Here is an 18,088-nt window from a genome sequence, read left to right as displayed (position 1 = left end):
GAGAGGGAATGGGGGTCTCTTTATATCCAAGCGGTAGCGTCGGCGCTTATTTTATTATCTTATTTTATTCTTTTGTGCATCTTGTTAAATAAGCTTTTTACTTCTCTCTATTGTTTAATAATTATACATAATAAAAATTGTTATATTTTAGCTCACTGTGTCCATTTCTCTTTTGGGTTATTATGGGTCTTATGCAAGCCTTATCTGTGCATTTTTGCTACTAGGCAGCCATCCCTCCATTATTTAGGTGAGTGGGTGGTTGTTCTCATCAGTAGCTTGCACCTGTGCTGCTCCAGCCTTTATCAGTGGGGGGCCTGCTGCACCCTGCTAGTGCATTTGTCATTTGCAATGTTTTGGTGAGTCTGCTTTTTATTATGTGTTTTGGCACTGAAACAGGCAGGCAAAAGCAGTGGGGTGACCTGAGGGAGAAGGTGGGCAAATGTTCTGCAGAGCACCAACACTTGTGAATTTCTTCGTCAAAGAGTTAGATGTTCCCCAGTCTGGGATTATCTTAACACTGGTTATGAGACAAAAAAGTGGTAATTTGCAACCTGTGTCATGCTAACATCAGCAGGGGCCTGACCACTAAGAGCCTCTTCACCACCATCATGATCAGGCACATGTCATAAAAGCACCCGACTCGGTGGGCCAAACGCTTGGGTCTATAATTGGTGCCGGTGAGTGACAATACTGCCTCTTCTCCTGTGTTAGGTGCTTCTCAATCACCTGTCACCACTGATTATAGTCAGTAGTTGGTTGTAGTGTTCCAACTTCTTGAGTGGTATAAATGCGGATCTTGGATCCTATAATAATAATAATCTTTATTTTTATATAGCGCTAACATATTCCGCAGCGCTTTCCAGGTTGCACACATTATCATCACTGTCCCCGTTGGGGCTCACAATCTAAATTCCCCATCAGTATGTCTTTGGAATGTGGGAGGAAACCAGAGTACCTGTTGTGAATTCTGTGGTCAAGCTCTCTCCTGAGGTCATGAGTGGTACTTCGGCTGGTTCTGTCTATGAGCTTCCTCTGGTGGATGTGAGTGGGGCTGCGGCTTCTGAGTTTCCTTCCTCAGGTGACGAGGCTAAGTCGTTAGGTGCTGCTCTATTTAACTCCACCTAGTTCTTTGTTCCTGGCCTCCAGTCAATGTTCCAGTATTGGTCTTGCTTTCTCCTGGATCGTTCTTGTGGCCTGTCTGCCCTGCATAAGCTAAGTTCTGCTTGTGTTACTTTTGTTTGCTATTTTTTCTGTCCAGCTTGCTATATTGGTTTTTCTTGCTTGCTGGAAGCTCTGAGACGCAGAGGGAGCACCTCCGTACCGTTAGTCGGTGCGGAGGGTCTTTTTGCCCCCTCTGCGTGGTTGTTTGTAGGTTTTTGTGCTGACCGCAAAGCTATCTTTCCTATTCTCGGTCTATTCAGTAAGTCGGGCCTCACATTGCTAAAATCTATTTCATCCCTGTGTTTGTATTTTCATCTTAACTCACAGTCATTATATGTGGGGGGCTGCCTTTTCCTTTGGGGAATTTCTCTGAGGCAAGGTAGGCTTATTTTTCTATCTTCAGGGCTAGCTAGTTTCTCAGGCTGTGCCCGAGGCATCTAGGTCTGGTCAGGAACGCTCCACGGCTAGCTTTAGTGTGGTATGATAGGATTAGGGATTGCGGTCAGCAGAGTTCCCACGTCTCAGAGCTCATCCTATGTGATTAGCAACTATCAGGTCATTTTCTGTGCTCGTAACCACCAGGTCCATTGTGGTTCTGAATCACCTGTTCATAACAGTACTGGAGGCCCAAAGTACTAATGCTTCTCAATAGAGGGAAAAGAGAAGTTCTGAGACCATTTTTTTTTCTTTGCACTGTGTTTTGTCTTTCTTTTCCCCTTTACATCAGGGTGGTTCAGAACACAGGTGTAGACATGGACATTCAAGGTCTGTCCTCTTTGATGGATAATCTCGCTATAAGTGTTCAGAACATTCAAGATTTAGTGGTTCAGAATCCTATGTTAGAACCTAAAATTCCTATTCCTGAGTTATTTTCTGGAGATAGAGCTAAGTTTCTGAATTTCAAAAATAATTGTAAACTATTTCTGGCTTTGAAACCCCGCTCCTCTGGTGACCCAGTTCAACAAGTTAAGATCATTATTTCTTTATTACATGGCGACCCTCAAGACTGGGCATTTTCCCTTGCACCAGGAGATCCTGCATTATGTGATATTGATGCGTTTTTTCTGGCGCTCGGGTTGCTTTATGATGAACCTCATTCAGTGGATCAGGCAGAGAAAATCTTGCTGGCTCTGTGTCAGGGTCAGGATGAGGTAGAGATATATTGTCAGAAATTTAGGAAGTGGTCTGTGCTCACTCAATGGAATGAATGTGCTCTGGCAGCAATTTTCAGAAAGGGTCTCTCTGAAGCCCTTAAGGATGTCATGGTGGGATTTCCTATGCCTGCTGGTCTGAATGAGTCTATATCTTTGGCCATTCAGATCGATTGACGCTTGCGTGAGCGTAAAACTGTGCACCATTTGGCGGTATTACCTGAGCATAAACCTGAGCCTATGCAGTGCAATAGGACTTTGACCAGAGCTGAACGGCAAGAACACAGACGTCAGAATGGGCTGTGTTTTTACTGTGGTGATTCCACTCATGCTATCTCCGATTGTCCTAAGCGCACTAAGCGGTTCGCTAGGTCTGCCACCATTGGTACGGTACAGTCGAAATTTCTTTTATCCGTTACTCTGATTTGCTCTTTGTCATCCTATTCTGTCATGGCATTTGTGGATTCAGGCACTGCCCTGAATTTGATGGACTTGGAGTATGCTAGGCGCTGTGGGTTTTTCTTGGAGCCCTTGCAGTATCCTATTCCATTGAGAGGAATTGATGCTACGCCTTTGGCCAAGAATAAGCCTCAGTACTGGACCCAGCTGACCATGTGCTTGGCTCCTGCGCATCAGGAGGATATTCGCTTTTTGGTGTTGCATAATCTGCATGATGTAGTCGTGTTGGGGTTGCCATGGCTACAAGTCCATAACCCAGTATTGGATTGGAAATCAATGTCTGTGTCCAGCTGGGGTTGTCAGGGGGTACATGGTGATGTTCCATTTCTGTCTATTTCATCATCCACCCCTTCTGAGGTCCCAGAGTTCTTGTCGGATTACCGGGATGTATTTGATGAGCACAAGTCCAGTGCCCTACCTCCGCATAGGGATTGTGATTGTGCTATCGATTTGATTCCTGGTAGTAAGTTTCCTAAAGGTCGACTGTTTAATTTGTCTGTGCCTGAGCACGCCGCTATGCGGAGTTACGTAAAGGAATCCTTGGAGAAGGGTCATATTTGCCCGTCGTCGTCGCCATTGGGAGCAGGGTTCTTTTTTGTGGCCAAGAAGGATGGTTCGCTGAGACCTTGTATTGATTACCGCCTTCTAAATAAAATCACGGTCAAATTTCAGTACCCCTTGCCGCTGCTGTCTGATTTGTTTGCTCGGATTGAGGGGGCTAGTTGGTTCACCAAGATAGATCTTCGTGGTGCGTATAATCTTGTGCGCATTAAACAGGGCGATGAATGGAAAACAGCATTTAATACGCCCGAGGGCCATTTTGAGTACCTGGTTATGCCATTCGGGCTTTCTAATGCTCCATCAGTGTTTCAGTCCTTTATGCATGACATCTTCCGAGAGTACCTGGATAAATTCCTGATTGTATACTTGGATGATATTTTGGTCTTCTCGGATGATTGGGAGTCTCACGTGAAGCAGGTCAGAATGGTGTTCCAGGTCCTGCGTGCGAATTCTTTGTTTGTGAAGGGGTCAAAGTGTCTCTTTGGTGTTCAGAAGGTTTCATTTTTGGGTTTCATTTTTTCCCCTTCTACTATCGAGATGGACCCTGTTAAATTTCAGGCCATTTATGATTGGACTCAGCCGACATCTCTGAAGAGTCTGCAAAAGTTCCTGGGCTTTGCTAATTTTTATCGTCGCTTCATCAATAATTTTTCTAGTATTGCTAAACCGTTGACTGATTTAACCAAGAAGGGTGCTGATGTGGTCAATTGGTCTTCTGCTGCTGTGGAAGCTTTTCAGGAGTTGAAGCGTCGTTTTTCTTCTGCCCCTGTGTTGTGCCAACCAGATGTTTCGCTCCCGTTCCAGGTCGAGGTTGATGCTTCTGAGATTGGAGCAGGGGCTGTTTTGTCGCAAAGAAGTTCTGATGGCTCGGAGATGAAACCATGCGCCTTCTTTTCCAAGAAGTTTTCGCCTGCTGAGCGTAATTATGATGTTGGCAATCGAGAGTTGCTGGCCATGAAGTGGGCATTCGAGGAGTGGCGTCATTGGCTTTAAGGAGCTAAGCATCGCGTGGTGGTCTTGACTGATCACAAGAACTTGACTTATCTCGAGTCTGCCAAACGGTTGAATCCTAGACAGGCTCGTTGGTCGCTGTTTTTCTCCCGTTTTGACTTTGTGGTTTCGTACCTTCCGGGCTCTAAAAATGTGAAGGTGGATGCCCTGTCTAGGAGTTTTGTGCCCGACTTTCCGGGTTTGTCTGAGCCGGCGGGTATTCTCAAAGAGGGGGTAATTTTGTCTGCCATCTCCCCTGATTTGCGGCGGGTGCTGCAAAAATTTCAGGCTGATAGACCTGACCGTTGCCCAGCGGAGAAACTGTTTGTCCCTGATAAATGGACGAGTAGAGTTATCTCTGAGGTTCATTGTTCGGTGTTGGCTGGTCATCCTGGAATCTTTGGTACCAGAGATTTGGTGGCGAGATCCTTTTGGTGGCCGTCTCTGTCGCGAGATGTGCGTTCGTTTGTGCAGTCCTGTGGGATTTGTGCTTGGGCTAATGGAGCGCAGGTGGATGGAAACGCCGGCGCAACCGGAAGTGTGGTACTTGAGAGGAGAGCGCACGTCACCCAAGAGGATGTAGAATAGACATACCCCCTCAGCCGGGCAGAAGGTGCGCATGCGCGATCGCACCAATGAGAGGAACTAAGCCTCTCCTGCAGCCGGAGACGCAGCCGGCCCGTAAATGACATGTGCGCACGCGCAGATGAACAGCTGGGAGGGGCGCAACTCCCCTTGTTGCCGAAGATGTGACCGGCCAAAGAAAATCTCTGAATAAAACAATAAACCAAATATCACAAAGGCTAAGGGGACCAGGGCATGGGCACGCCAGATAACAAAAAAAGGAAGGGCCAAGGGGAAAAAGAAAATAAAGAAAAGGGAAGAAAAAGAGGAGGGGGGTTTGCAGGAGAGGCTTAGTTCCTCTCATTTGTGCGATCGCGCATGCGCACCTTCTGCCCGGCTTAGGGGGTATGTCTATTCTACATCCTGTTGGATGACGTGCGCTCTCCTCTCAAGTACCACACTTCCGGTTGCGCCGGCGTTTCCATCCACCTGCGCTCCATTAGGTAAGCCATGTACTCACTATTTATACAGGGGGCTCTCTGACACACGGCACCTTCCCCTGACGAAGCCCTCTTTAGAAGGGCGATACGCATTGGACGTTTCTTTTTTGGCACACATCTTGTCTGCACCTGGAGATGGCGTGCTTGCCCTTTCCACTTTGGGTATGTTATAGCCCGTTTGTTCCATCTGGGATATGGGGCATATTGGGACCCTATGATCTATTACTACTCGAGCCACTGGACCTGGTTGGCTTTGCCCTGTAGGTGGGCTTCTATAGTATAGCGTTTTTCCCAGTTTGGTGGATAGATGTCCGCTGTTATAGGGTTGCGCGCTCGCCCATTTATTTGATATTAGCTCCATGAGCCAGAGGGTTACTTCTGTTATATATATGCTGGTCTGCAGACTTGTATTTGTATTTGTATTTTGTACAGGTTATCTATTCATGTGTGCCAATTGTACTTTGTACTGTTTTTAATTATGTTTTATGTGTTTTGAAGCTGTTGTGTGTCAAATTAAATTCCTTTGGTTATTATTTAAGTATCTTCTTTATTAACTGTGGGTGTGCATTCTTTGGAGCAGCTTCTTTTCTCTTGTTGCATTCTTCATGTTTGGCTGCTTGTTTGCACCCCATCTTGACATTTTTACTTTAGTTGGTATAAGTAGTGCGCTCTATCTTCTGTATCTTACTCAGTTTAGCCTTTTTCCCTATCTCTTTTTATAGGGTTTTCTTGAGCAGCACACATCCTATTATGGATTACGGTTATTAATATAAGAATCCCTTATGGGATATTGGTTTGTTATTATTCTTGGTAGTATATGGCTGCCTGGTGGCGTTTTTCGTGGGTGGGCGTTCTTATCCTTGCTGTGATTGGTTATTGTTCTATTTGACTCCCTACTGGTTTTTGGCTTATTGTTGGTTTTGGTCTATTTCAGTATTTCCCTTAGGGATCCTATTGCACAATGGATTGGGAGGCTCGTGAGGCGGCATGGCAGGCCCCGTTGGCCGATGTGTTCTCCTCTACAAGAAATACCACTGTCGATTCGGATTTTGCTAAACTTACAACGGAGCTTACGACGGCCCATCGCACCGGCATACGGCTGTGGTGGAATATCCGCAGCCTGGAGGAGTATATCAAGTCCAACATTGTGCCTCATGGCCTCAGAGTATCTATTTACCCGGCCTGGGAGCCCTCTCCCGTATTTAAGAACACTTGGGAACAGGGATTGCTTAAATGCTCCGGCATTATCATTAATATGTTGCTGGAGCATGACAGAGAACTGTTAGTAATAACCAAAACCAGAATCAAGGATTTGGACTCTAAGATAGTTAAATTTGACGAGACCAAGGAGGTCCAGCCTTTCAGACAGCGATTGAAGGAAAATCTCGATAAGTACGATCGAGATATTATGAATAAGAAGAAATCTAAATTCTTTAGAGATGGTATGGATTTTGAGTCATCTAGGGTCTTCAAATGGAAACATCAGGGTAATCAGAGATCCACTACACCTGCACAGAAAACCAGAGATATTGTGCAAGATGGTTCAAGGGCTGCCAATTATACTTCAGGCAGCGATTTTTTATCGTCGGCAGAGAGCGAGCCAGACGCCGGGTCCGAAGAGGGCGCAGGCGTCGTGGTGGCACCCACACGGACCACTCGGTTCAGGGGTCGGCGTCAATTGACGCAGAAACAATATCGGAATTATCACAAATACTAACCCCGCCCTCTATGGAAGCCGATTCAATGGGGGCCCAGGTGTCAGGTAATGTTTTACAGGTCATTAACCTTTCTGACTATGTGTTATCTCCCATTGAATTGTCTGTCCTACAGAGGGGGTTAATTTTTTCACCTGTGCAATGTGCTGATAAATTCACACTTGTTAAAGACTTATATCTCTTCTGTAGGAAGCTCGTTCTCCAAGTGCTGCATAGTCGGCTCCATTTGGCTAATAATCCGGACTATACGGACCAACAAATACTACAGGATCTGATTCAACTACTTCAAGAGAACGAGGTTGGCTCACGTAGGAATTGCTTTCCGCATAGAAATCCATCCAAGGTCTCACCACCCCTTTTGTTGGTGCCCGCCATTCGAGTCTTTTTCGAATTGGTTAAAAGGGATATTATGAACCTTGCCCCTCGGGCATTGGTCCCTAACAATTTAAGCAGGGAGGAACAAAGGGCTCTTACTAATCTCCGTCAGAACTCCACGTTTTTGATTAAGGAGGTGGATAAAGGGGGTAACGTGGTCTTGTGGCCACATGCCCTATACCTGGAGGAGGCACAGCGCCAATTGGGTGACTGCAGATTCTACAGAAAATTGCCCTCCGATCCTACCTTGACCTTTGCCTCTAGACTTAGATGTCTTCTTGATAGGGCTAAGGATTTGGGCATCATTGACCACCATGAGTACAAATTTTTGTGGGTGGAGTGCCCGGTTACAGCGACCTTTTATTTACTACCTAAGGTGCATAAATGCCTACTTAGGCCTCCAGGTAGGCCCATAGTGGCCTGCATTGGTAGTTTATGTGAAAAGGTCTGCATTTATGTTGATTTTTTTCTCCAACCCTTAGTCAAGACACTACCTTCTTTTGTTAAGGACTCAGCCCACTTCATCCAGATTTGCCGGGGTCTGACGGTGCCTCCTGGGGCCTGGCTCGTGACCTGTGATGTGGAGTCCCTATACTCCAACATCGGCCACGAGGACGGCATCCAGGCGGTTCTGTTTTTTCTGGACCAACTTAATTACTCTGACCGTATGCATGACTCCCTGATAGTGGACTTGTTAGATTTCATACTCAGGCATAACTATTTTTCGTTTGATAGGGCCTATTATTTACAAGTCTCAGGGGTGGCCATGGGTGCGAGATGTGCGCCCGCCCTAGCAAATTTGTTTCTAGGGTGGTGGGAGGCTACTAAGGTGTTTCCATCCGTGACTTTTAAGGATAAGGTTTCGCATTGGTCTAGGTATATTGATGACCTATTCTTTGTGTGGACGGGTTCCCAAGAAGAATGTTGTCAGTTTATTGAGTCTTTAAATAACAACACTCATCACATTTTTCTAACATATACCATGTCACTATCCACAGTTACATTCTTGGATTTGGAGATCTCATTGGTTGGTGGATCGGTTATGACCAAATTGTTTCGGAAGCCCACGGCTACCAACAGCCTATTGGATTTCAGGAGCTTCCACCCGCTTCACACCCGGATGGGGGTCCCAATAGGCCAATTCCTTCGGGCCAGAAGGAATTGTACTAATGATTCGGATTTTCAGGAAGAAGCTAGGGAGCTCACTCACCGTTTTAAGGACCGGCATTATCCACACAGGAGTATTTCGAGGGCCTACCAGCGGGCTAGAGCCCATACGCAGGACTCACTATTGGCCCCAAGGACCAAGGTAGGTGATAATAAACCCAGGTTTATTACGACGTTTAACAACAATTGGGTTGGTCTTAGTGGTATCCTGCGCAAGCACTGGGGGATACTCACTACGGACCTTAGTACCTCAACTGTGGTGGGTGACCGTCCCTTGATAGTTGCTAGAAGGGCCCCGAATTTTAGGGACATCCTCACCAGGAGTCATTATGCCAGACAAACTACTCGTATAGGTCAGGGCATTAGACTCCTGGGCTCTTTTGCCTGCGGCGACTGTAATGTCTGTTCTCATATGACCATGACTAGGTACTTTTTTATTAATCCCTCTGATGGCGGACGTCACAAATTACGCTCTTATATCAACTGCAGGACTTCTTGTGTGATTTATGCCCTGATTTGTCCTTGCCATTTGGTATATGTAGGTCAAACTACACAAGAGTTACGACGGAGAATACAGAAACATTTTTCTACTATCCATGTGGCCCCTGGTGATCGGGCCAAGGGCAAAATGCTTACCCCAGTCGCTTCCCACTTCTTGTCCCATCACGGTGGGCGTACCACCAATACGCAGGTGGTAGGATTGGAAAGAATTCATCGCTCTAATAGGGGTGGCCCCATTATACCCCAGCTCCTCAGGGCTGAGGCTCGGTGGATTTTCCATTTGGGATCAGTTACCTCGGGGGGGCTCAATGAGGAGCTGCTATTTACGGGTTTTCTGGGTTAATATATCTCCCCCCTCCCCCTCTTTCTTTGTCCCCTTTTTTCACTTTTTACTTCTTATGTTTCGTTTTTGGGCTCTATTCTAGATAACAGTTTGGAATCCCTGCTTGCCTTCAATTTATATACTTATGGAAGAGATTTCCTGGTTCCCGGATGAAGCAACTGTTGAGACTATATAATGCCTTGAAGGATCTCATCATCCATCAGCAAATTCTGGATTCAAGATATGAACATTGATCGGCTGTGTGAAAAACCTTTATGGGGTCTCTTTATCAAACATATCCGTTCTGATGCCTCCGTCGGTCGGAATTCCTGTGGATTTGTTGGGCTTTTGTTCCAGTTTGGATATTTGATGCTATTTTCTTCCTCTACCATTATTGGTTTTCTGTGGTGGGTTTCTTCCACTAGCTTTATCATGTTACCCTCTTATGGCTCATGGGGCGTTATAGGGGTATGGGCTTCTGTCGTTTTATCCATATTTCTATGTTTTTGTATCTGTTATTTAATCCATTTGAGGGCTTTCCTCTTCAATTGCCATTGGGCTCGTGCTTTATAAGAACTTTGGTTTCAGGGGTTGTCTTGATTCTATTGTTGTCTCACCAAGAGGCCATATCTGGGGGCTTTGTGCAATTTGGGAAGTATGTATAGGTTATGTTTTGTTATATGCAATTGTTTTATTTAATAAAATTATTTATATTCTTGTATCATACTTCATGTTAACACCTCTTCCCTTTTAATTTTGCCTTGATGTTATATGATATGTGTGGTGGTGTGCCCCCGGGGGTTGTTTGATATGTGACGCGCCTGTGTTTGCATGTGTGTTTGCACGTGATTATAGGGGTTGTCATGTATGATCTTATGGGGGACCATATATATATCTATGCCCTACGTTCGGCCATTATTATATGGCCCTCCGTAATTGTCTGGCTGCAGGTGCCTCTATTAGAGCACTATTTCTGCAGCATGCATTTGGGTTTAGATCTGCAGCCTTTTGGCTGCAGTGTCTATATATGGTTTTAGGGGATACATAGATATTTTTCCATATGTGGATCAGATAAGACTAGTTCTTTGCTGCAGCATTTTTGTAGATCTATCTGGGCTGACTCCATGCCCTGGTTTTGCGCCCTGCCCTCAGCTGCGCCCTTCCCCCCTCCAAATAAAACCCCCCCCTCCTCTTTTTCTTCCCTTTTCTTTATTTTCTTTTTCCCCTTGGCCCTTCCTTTTTTCGTTATCTGGCGTGCCCATGCCCTGGTCCCCTTAGCCTTTGTGATATTTGGTTTATTGTTTTATTCAGAGATTTTCTTTGGCCGGTCACATCTCTGGCAACAAGGGGAGTTGCGCCCCTCCCAGCTGTTCATCTGCGCGTGCGCACATGTCATTTACGGGCTGGCTGCGTCTCCGGCTGCAGGAGAGGCTTAGTTCCTCTCATTGGTGCGATCGCGCATGCGCACCTTCTGCCCGGCTGAGGGGGTATGTCTATTCTACATCCTGTTGGGTGACGTGCGCTCTCCTCTCAAGTACCACACTTCCGGTTGCGCCGGCGTTTCCATCCACCTGCGCTCCATTAGGTAAGCCATGTACTCACTATTTATACAGGGGGCTCTCTGACACACGGCACCTTCCCCTGACGAAGCCCTCTTTAGAAGGGCGATACGCGTTGGGCGTTTCTTTTTTGGCACACATCTTGTCTGCACCTGGAGACGGCGTGCTTGCCCTTTCCACTTTGGGTATGTTATAGCCCGTTTGTTCCATCTGGGATATGGGGCATATTGGGACCCTATGATCTATTACTACTCGAGCCACTGGACCTGGTTGGCTTTGCCCTGTAGGTGGGCTTCTATAGTATAGCGTTTTTCCCAGTTTGGTGGATGGATGTCCGCTGTTATAGGGTTGCGCGCTCGCCCATTTATTTGATATTAGCTCCATGAGCCAGAGGGTTACTTCTGTTATATATATGCCGGTCTGCAGACTTGTATTTGTATTTGTATTTTGTACAGGTTATCTATTCATGTGTGCCAATTGTACTTTGTACTGTTTTTAATTATGTTTTATGTGTTTTGAAGCTGTTGTGTGTCAAATAAAATTCCTTTGGTTATTATTTAAGTTTCTTCTTTATTAACTGTGGGTGTGCATTCTTTGGAGCAGCTTCTTTTCTCTTGTTGCATAGGATTAGCACTACATGACAATATGAACAGAATGTATATGAGGCCATCCTTTATGTCTAATACAGCGTGTATCTGAGTCCCTCTTCCATTTAATTTTTGGCAGTTCTTGCTTCTTTCATGAATTACACTGAAATTTCCAGTTTTTTAATAACATTTTTTATTTTGGTTCACTTAAATCATTTTTTTAAATCCTTTTTAAAATTTGCTTTTTGTACAATTCATTAACATTAGAATTTTCTTAACATTATTTTACCTTAAACTCCAATTTCGCTTCAATTTTGAATGTTTTATTGTAAGTCCTTAAAGTGGAATAAAAGTGTGACACCATTGTTCTCAGCAGCAATCTGGGAGTCAGATATGTTCTCCTTCCAATCAGCACATTTTCCATCTATTTTAACATTTCCACCGCCCCCCACACCTACTTGTATGGTCTGCTGGAAAAATGCTCAGATTTTCCATTGACTCCCATTATACTCGTTACTCAAAACGAGCATTCGAGCATTAGGAATTGCTCGGTTCGAGTAAAGAGCACGTGAGCATTTCAGTGCCGATGCTCACTAGTGCTAATATTATAGGAAATCGGCAATAAAAATAATGTGTTAAAATAATATAAAAATAAATATAATATATATATATATATATAATAATATAAAAATTATATGTTTATTTTCAGTTCATACATGCTGTTTAAGGAGCGATAAAAAATGTTTTTGGTTCAATTATTGAAATAGCGTTTGCCTCTTTTTCATGATATTTCATGATGTGAGGCTTAAAATTTAGTTATTTTCATATTCTCTTTTTTTATTGTTTTTGCCTATATCAGGCTATGTTGAAGGCAAAATAAATGTAGTATGTGTCTGTTTTTCAAACTTTCATTCTAATTTTTTCCCTCTCAAATTTTTTCTTATATTATACACAGGTTTTTTTTTTTACGAGACTAGTAACAGGGATTTCGAATGAAAGAATCTTATGTTATTATTTTTCCTTCTTGCTTTTTATTTATTTATGTATTTTTTATTTATCGTATATACTGGAGTATAAGCCGAGATTTTCAGCCAAAAAAAATGGGCTGAAAGTGCCCCTCTCGGCTTATACTCGAGTCATGGAAGGCGGGGGGGGTCAGCGGGTGAGGGGGAGCGACAACGATCACATACTCACCTGCTCCTGGCGCGTCTGATGCGGTCCCTACATGTCCCATGGTCTCCAGCGCCGGCACCTTCTTCCTCTGTTCAGCGGTCACGTGGTACCGCTCATTAAAGTAATGAATATGGACTCCACTCCCATAGGGGTGGAGCCGAATATTCATTACTGTAATGAGTGGTACCAGTGACCGCTCAATACAGGAAGAAGCTGCGGGTGCCAGAGACCATCTGTCCAAGAGAAGCTGCCAGGGAATGCACCGGGAGCAGGTGAGTATTAAATATTCACCTGTCCCTCGTTCCAGCGTCGGCGACGCTCCCTCTTCTGCGTCCTCTGCAGTGACTGTTCAGGTCAGAGGGCGCGATGACGTATTAGTGTACGCGTCGCCCTCTGTCTGAACAGTCAGTGTGGAGAGACGGGACGCTGAGGAGCAGCGATGAGAGGTGAGTATGTCATTTTTTTTATTGCAGCAGCATTATATGTGGCACATTGTTATATGGAGAATCTATGGGGCCATACTGAACTGTATGGAGAATTATATGGGACATATTTGTATATGGAGCATCTATGGGGCCATAATGAACTGTATGGAGCATTATATGGGGCATATTTGTATATGGAGCATCTATGGGGCCATAATGAACTGTATGGAGCATTATATGGGGCATATTTGTATATGGAGCATCTATGGGGCCATAATGATCTGTATGGAGCATTATATGGGGCATATTTGTATGTGGAGCATCTTATGGGGCCATAATGAACTGTATAGAGCAATATATGGGGCATATTTGTATATGGGGCATCTTATGGGGCCATAATAAACTGCATGGAGCATTATATGTGGCACATTTGTATGTGAAGCATCTTATGGGGCCATAATGAACTGCATGGAGCATTATATGTTGCACATTTGTATATGGAGCATTTTATGGGGCCATAATGAACTGCATGGAGCATTATATGTGGCACATTTGTATATGGAGCATTATATGGGGCGTATTTTAATATGGAGCATCTCATGGGGCCCATCATGAACTGTATTGAGCATTATATGCAGCTCCTGATTCGATATGGATATTCAAAAACACTTAAAGGGAACCTGTCACCCCGTTTTTTGAGATTGAGCTATAAATACTGTTAAATAGGGCCTGCGCTGTGTGTTCCTATAGTGTATGTAGTGTACCCCGATTCCCCATGTATGCTGAGAAATAACTTACCAAAGTCGCCGTTTTCGCCTGTCAATCAGGCTGGTCAGGTCGGGAGGGCGTGGTGACATCGCTGGTTCTTCCTCAGCTTTACGTTGGTGGCGTAGTGGCGTAGTGGTGAAGACACAGCGCGCGATCTGCGCTGTCATCCCTTTCGTCGGTGGGGGCGGCCATCTTCCTGGGGCCGCGCGTGCGCAGATCGAGTGCTCTGCTGCACGGGGCTTCAGGAAAATGGCCGCGGGATGCCGCGCGTGCGCATTAGAGATCGCGGCGGCCATTTTCCCAAAGCCGAGATGCAAACTCGGCTTTGGGAAAATGGCCGCCGCGATCTCTAATGCGCACGCGCGGCATCCCGCGGCCATTTTCCTGAAGCCCCGTGCAGCAGAGCACTCGATCTGCGCACGCGCGGCCCCAGGAAGATGGCCGCCCCCACCGACGAAAGGGATGACAGCGCAGATCGCGCGCTGTGTCTTCACCACTACGCCACTACGCCACCAACGTAAAGCTGAGGAAGAACCAGCGATGTCACCACGCCCTCCCGACCTGACCAGCCTGATTGACAGGCGAAAACGGCGACTTTGGTAAGTTATTTCTCAGCATACATGGGGAATCGGGGTACACTACATACACTATAGGAACACACAGCGCAGGCCCTATTTAACAGTATTTATAGCTCAATCTCAAAAAATGGGGTGACAGGTTCCCTTTAACCTATTTTACAATTAATTTTACTTTTACTTTTATTGGTATCTATTTTCATTTTTGAAATTTACCAGTAGCTGCTGCATTTCCCACCCTAGGCTTAAACTCGAGTGATTAAGTTTTCCCAGTTTTTTGTGGCAAAATTAGGGGGGTCGGCTTATACTCGAGTATATACAGTATTTCACACATTGTGACTCACATAAGGTCATAAAATACCTTTGGGGGGCATATCAACATTTAAATATTTTTTTTATCTGGTTTCCCCTGTAACTGTGGTGGGAATATTAACCACAGTTACCGGAGATATTCAGTCTCCTGGGTGCACAGCAGAGCTCACTCTGTCTCTTGAGATCCTGCAGCTCCTGATCCCTCCCTACACCCAGCGATAACAAGATCGCTCTTACTGTAGACACAATGCTTGTTTATTGCTGTGTATACAGTGATTAGGAAGGCAGGCAGAGACGGTAACAAACCCTCTCTGCCTTCACAGTGGGGAGTCTGACTGTGTCTGACAGCCTGCTCCCTGCTCCAGTAGCTACACGATTTTATGCCACATCTAAACCGTGCAGTGACATTTTAGAACCACCCAGACATTTACAGTCTGTGGGAAGTCTGGAATTAGTTATTGCTGAATATTGTCATATATCAGGGAAAAAAATATTCATACAGTATATATCATGCAGCCCAGATATCATAAGAAAATACAACTGCTTGTAAAAGGTTAATCTGAAAGAAGGGTAAACAGCTGATTAATCTGACAAAGACACAGCTGCCTGAAAAGGGATATATTCAAAATGGCATTTAATGGTCCTATTGTAAGTCCAGTATACAGTATACTCAGGGGTCCAACGTTCATGATGCAAAGCGCTTTTGTCTCACTGTGGTATCATTTTCTGGCTGCATAATGGTGGCAATTTGTTAGACATAACCTCTATTTCTGGGTTATAATGCCTTTTGCTGTCCCTGCATGAGGGATCAATAGTTTAGTACAATGTTCCTGCCAAGCACAACACTTTCAAGTTGCATTACTTTATGTCATTGTTTTGTTTTTGCTTTTCTCATAAATATTCCAGGCAATATACTTTTTTAGAGACAACAACATTGAGACATTAGGTATTATACACCTGTATACATCTGTCATCATGGTCCAATTTAGTTGTCCTTGTTATTCTATTTTCTGTTGGATTGTTGTATAGGAAAAAAATGTCAGATGGAAAATAATTATAGCCAGCTACTTTATACTGTCATGTGAGTGTTACGACTAGTGTTGAGCATTCCGATACCGCAAGTATCGGGTATCGGCCGATACTTGCGGTATCGGAATTCCGATACCGAGATCCGATATTTTTGTGATATCGGGTATCGGTATCGGAAGTGTAAAATAAAGAATTAAAATAAAAAATATTGTTATATTCACCTCTCCGGCGGCCCCTGGACATCTGCGTGAGGAACCGGCGTCCGGCACGGCTTCTTTCTTCAAAATGCGCGCCTTTAGGACCTGTGGTATGACGTCGCGGCTTCTGATTGGTCGCGTGCCGCCCATGTGACCGCCACGCGACCAATCAGAAGCCGCGACGTCATTCCTCAGCTAAAGTCCTAGAATGAGCGCCTTTTAGGACCTGAGGAATGACGTCGCGGCTTCTGATTGGTCGCGTGGCAGTCACATGGGCGGCACGCGACCAATCAGAAGCCGGGACGTCATTCCACAGGCCCTAAAGGCGCGCATTTTGAAGAAAGAAGCCGTGCCAGACGCCGGATCCTCCCGCTGATGTCCAGGGGCCGCCGGAGAGGTGAATATAACAATATTTTTTATTTTAATTCTTTATTTTACACTTTAATATGGATCCCAGGGCCTGAAGGAGAGTTTCCTCTCCTTCAGACCCTGGGATCCATGAGGATACATTCCGATACTTGATGTCCCATTGACTTGTATTGGTATCGGATATCGGTATCGGCGATATCCGATATTTTTCGGGTATCGGCCGATACTATCCGATACCGATACTTTCAAGTATCGGACGGTATCGCTCAACACTAGTTACGACATGTCAGCCAGAAACAAGGATGGAAATGTCATTTTAATGATAATTATGGTAAAAATAATGAATATTACAATTTGTATATTACTAAATTTTATTAATGAGAAATATAAATATGTTACATTATCTACTCAAGTGTATCTAGATCTTTTAATTACATTTAACTATTTAATGCAATCTGAAACTGCTGCTTTGAAACAGATTTCCAACTTAAATCTAAATTGCAAGTTACTAACATATACATTTTTCTTATTATAACCAGGTTTCAGTCTGTCATCCTGACAAATTTCCTTGGGTTGTATTTAGACAAGCTATTTTTGTGGGCTGAACATGCTATGGCACTAATACAATGCCATTTACCATCACACAGGTAATGATGCCACACTTTTTCTTGTAAGTCCTCTGCCTTGTGATAACTTTTGATTCTGCTATTTATTAACCTCCTAACACCAGCCCTTAAAAACAATTCTCAAATTTACTCTGTTCCCAACTTTGAATCAATAAAAATGTTAAGGTACCGCCACATTTAGCGACGCTGCAGCGATCTAGACAACGATCCCGATCGCTGCAGCGTCGCTGTGTGGTCGCTGGAGAGCTGTCACACAGACAGCTCTCCAGCGACCAACGATGCGAAGTCCCCTGGTAACCAGGGTAAACATTGGGTTACTAAGCGCAGGGCCACGCTTAGTAACCCGATGTTTACCCTGGTTACCAGTGCTAATGTAAAAAAAAAAAAACACTACATACTTACATTCCGGTGTCTGTCCCCGTCGCTGTGCTTTCCTGCACTGACTGTCAGCGCCGGCTGGCCGTAAAGCAGAGCAGTGACGTCACCGCTGTAGTCTGCTTTACGGCTGGCCGGCGCTGACAGTGCAGGGAAGCAGAACGCCGGGGGACGCGACAGACACCGGAATGTAAATATGAAGTGTTTGGGTTTTTTTACATTTACACTGGTAACCAGGGTAAACATCGGGTTACTAAGCGCGGCCCTGCGCTTAGTAACCCGATGTTTACCCTGGTTACCAGTGAAGACATCGCTGAATCGCCGTCACACACGCTGATTCAGCGATGTCTGCGGGAGATCCAGCGACGAAATAAAGTTCTGGACTTTCTGCTCCGACCAACGATGTCACAGCAGGATCCAGATCGCTGCTGCGTGTCAAACACAACGATATTGCTATCCAGGACGCTGCAACGTCACGGATCGCTAGCGATATCATTGTGAAGTTGATCAGTGTGAAGGTACCTTTACTGCATTGCTATCCTATCCTTGGGATGGGGTTGGCCAGTGTCAACGGTGGACGGAATTGCTCAGTTACAGAGCTGCCCAGCACAGTTTTGTTGATGGAAT

The sequence above is a fragment of the Ranitomeya imitator genome, chromosome 4, assembly GCF_032444005.1.
Source record: "Ranitomeya imitator isolate aRanImi1 chromosome 4, aRanImi1.pri, whole genome shotgun sequence".
Taxonomy (NCBI): Eukaryota; Metazoa; Chordata; class Amphibia; order Anura; family Dendrobatidae; genus Ranitomeya; species Ranitomeya imitator.
Note: the sequence above shows the minus strand (reverse complement) of the source record.